The sequence below is a fragment of the Triticum aestivum genome, chromosome 5B (assembly GCF_018294505.1).
Source record: "Triticum aestivum cultivar Chinese Spring chromosome 5B, IWGSC CS RefSeq v2.1, whole genome shotgun sequence".
NCBI classification, from domain to species: Eukaryota; Viridiplantae; Streptophyta; class Magnoliopsida; order Poales; family Poaceae; genus Triticum; species Triticum aestivum.
Window position 1 is genome coordinate 24,847,944 of NC_057807.1, and position 3,648 is coordinate 24,851,591.

The following is a 3,648-nucleotide window of genomic DNA, read 5'->3' on the forward strand; positions in this document are numbered from 1 at the left end:
CCCCCCGCAGTCGCGAGGAGCGACGCATAGACTGGACCGAAAATCAGAAAACACATCAGTGGGCAGCCCTTTCGTCATTACGTCGGTGAACTGCTGGCGCATGGGGACATGGAGCACGCGGAAGTCACCGATCGCGACGCGCTCGCGGACGAAATGAATGTCCAGCTCCACATGCTTGGTTCGCTGGTGATGAATGGGGTTGCTGGAGAGGTACACGGCGGAGATGTTGTCGCAGTAGACCAGTGTAGCAGTGGTGACCGCGCAGCGGAGCTTGCCGAGGAGTTGCCGGAGCCAGACACATTCAGCCACAGTGTTGGCCACGCCTCGGTACTCTGCCTCCGCGCTGGAGCGGGAGACAGTGGCCTGGCGCTTCGACGACCAGGAGATCAGCGCGTCACCGAGGAAGACGCAGTAGCCGGAGGTCGATCGGCGCGTGTCGGGGCAACCTGCCCAGTCCGCGTCGGTGTAGACCCGGAGATCCAGCGTCGAGGATGCGCGGAGATGTAGACCGAGCGAGGCCATGCCGCGCACGTACCGGAGCGCATGCTTGATTAGGGCTTGGTGACACTCCCGCGGATCGTGCATGTGCAGGAAGATCTGCTGCACGGCGTAGGCAAGCTCGGGGCGGGTGACCGTGAGGTACTGCAGTGCACCGGCGAGGCTGCGGTAGGCGGTGGGGTCGTCGACGCGCGGTCCCGTGACGGAGGGGAGCTTGGCCTTGGTGTCGACGGGCGTTGGGGCAGGCTTGCAGTTGTCCATGTCTGCCCGCTCAAGGATGTCCTTAGCGTATTGCTCTTGGGAGAGGAAGAAGCCGGCCGCCGAGCGCGTGACGTGGATACCCAGGAAGTAGTGAAGGTCTTCGAGATCCTTCATGGCGAACTCGGTGGTGAGGCCGGCGACGATGCGACGAAGCAGCTCCGAGGAGGACGCCGTGAGGATGATATCATCCATGTAGAGCAGAAGGTACGCGGCATCCGTGCCACGGGTGAGCGTGAACAACGAGGTGTCGGAGCGCGTCGCCGTGAAGTCGAGAGTGGCGAGGAAGCCGGCGAAACGAAGAAACCACGCGCGCGGCGCCTGTTTCAAGCCGTAGAGAGACTTGGACAGGCGGCAGACGTGATCAGGCTTGGCAGCGTCGACGAAGCCGGCGGGCTGAAGACAGTACACCTCTTCCTCCAAGTGGCCATGGAGGAAGGCATTCTTGACATCAAGTTGATGGACTGGCCAGTTGCGCGCGGCGGCGAGAGTGAGAACGGTGCGGATGGTTGCGGGCTTGATGACCGGAGAGAAGGTTTCTCCGTAGTCGACGCCGGCGCGCTGGTTGAAGCCGCGGACGACCCACCGCGCTTTGTAGCGCTCGAGCGTGCCGTCAGACCGAGTTTTGTGGCGGAAGATCCATTTGCCGATGATTACGTGGGCGCGCGGTGGCCGGGGCACGAGCTCCCAAGTGCGGTTGGTGGTGAGAGCAGTGAACTCATCACGCATGGCGGCGAGCCAGTTGGCATCGCGAAGAGCACCGCGGACCGAGCGAGGGACCGGAGAGACGCCAGCGGCGGGAGCGGTGGTAGCCACACAGACATAATCAGCATCATATTTGGGATTGCGGTGGAAGACACCGGTGCGAGCGCGCGTGGTCATACGGTGTGGAGGCATGGGAGGAGGCGAGGGTGGCGAGCCAGGCGGGCTGGCAGCAGAGCGCGGGGACGTGGAGTTTGAATGAGAGGCGTCGGATGAAGATCCAGCGGTCTCGTTCGAATGGGAGGGGCGGGGGACATGCGCGCGCGAATCGGGTGCGTTGGATGAAGATCCAGCGTTGTTGTTTGAAGCGGTGGCTGGCGCGCGCGGAGGGTTTGAATCTCGCGTGTGGGACGAAGATCCAGCAGTGCTGGCTGCTGCGACGGTGGGCGCATGATCGCGGCGAGCGGGAGCAGGCGTAGGCGCAGTCGTGGGGACTACGACGGGTGCAGGAACAAGTCGTGGTGACGGAGTGGGCGGGGAAGGTGGCAGGCGCGGCGTGGCGAATGGGAAGGCGAGCTCGTCAAAGCGAACGTGGCGAGAGGTTAGCACGCGCCTGGTGGTGGGATCGTAGCAGCGGTAGCCGCGGTGATCGGGCGGGTACCCGAGGAAAACGCAAGCTATCGAGCGTTGATCGAGCTTGTGGCGAGAGGTGGAGGTCGTGTTGGGGTAGCACAAGCAACTGAACACCCGCAGAATAGAGTAGTCTGGTGGCGTGCCGAGGAGGAGTTCATATGGTGTGCGCGGCGAGCTCGCGGTGCAGGTTTTGTAATTGAGGAGAAGTGTTGCAGTAGCAAGAGCTTCAGCCCAAAACCGCGGCGGGAGCGAGGCATGGAGCAGGAGGGCACGGACGCTCTCGTTTAGAGTGCGGATAGCGCGCTCTGCCTTGCCATTCTGTTGGCTGGTGTAAGGGCAGGTGAGGCGTAGGACGGTGCCGTGCTTGGAGAGGAGCGAGCGGACCGCGAGGTTGTCAAACTCGCGCCCATTGTCGGTCTGGAAGGCGAGTATGGGTCGCTCAAATTGGGTTTGGACATAGGCATAAAATTCAGAGAGCACGCAAAGAACTTCAGACTTGCGGCGAAGGGGGAAAGTCCAGACATAATGGGTATAGCTATCAATTACAACCAGATAGTACTCAAAGCCTGAAATGCTGACAATGGGGGAAGTCCAAACATCTAGATGCAGTAACTGAAAGGGAAAATAGCTAGGCGTCGTGCTGGTGGAGAACGGCAGGCGCGTGTGCTTGCCGAGACGGCAGGCGGTGCAGGAGTGTGGAGAGGATGGCGCGCAGCTGAACGGGAGGTGTTGCAGGGCACGGCGAAGCGCCTCCACGCCAGGGTGCTCGAGCCGGCTGTGCCATAGGTCCGTGGACGCCGCGCCGGCGAAGAAGCTGGCACGGGGAACGGCGGGGTTGGGGCACACCGGGTACAGATCGCCTGTCGAGTCACACCGAAGGATCACCAGGCGGGTGCGGATATCCTTGACAGAAAACCCAAAAGCGTCAAATTCAACAGAGACGGGGTTGTCGCGAGTAAGTTGACGAACAGAGAAAAGACTAGTGATGATGTTGGGGGAAAGAAGAACATTGTGCAGTTCAAGGGATGAATTGTTGGCAATGAGCGAGCCGCGTCCGGTGTGTGTGATGGGCATGCGGCCGCCATTGCCGACGATGATGTCATGGGGAGGGAAAGAAGGGCAGAGGGAATGGAGAGTACCAGGGTTTGATGTCATGTGCGAGGACGCGCCAGAGTCCATGTACCAGTCCGAGGTGCTCGAGGGCGGCGGGGGCGACGTGTGCGCGGCCTGAAGTGCCGTCTGCAGGCCACCCATGTCCTACGGCTAGGGCGGAGGGGGCGCCGTGCTGGAGCTGGCGCCAGGCGAGCCGTAGGTGAAGCCGGGAAGGATCGAGGGGTAGGCACCATACCCGTAAGGCGACGGGGGCGGCATGCCGTGCTGGAGCTCGCACCGGGGCTCCCGTAGGCGAAGAGCGCCTGCTGCTGCGGGACGCCGGGGCGCGGGCCGAGAATGCCGGCACCAGGGGCACGCCATGGCATGGGCCAGGCCTGCACCATGCCAGTCCAAGAGTTGGCGCCAGGGGCCTGACCTGGCAGGGTAGCCGGTCGCGGTGTGGGT

General features: G+C 62.7%; 1 pseudogene; it reads right to left on the minus strand.

The window, feature by feature from the left end:
• The window catches only part of LOC123114584 (uncharacterized), a 14,471-nt pseudogene that overhangs the window by 7,357 nt on the left and 3,466 nt on the right, over positions 1-3,648 (minus strand).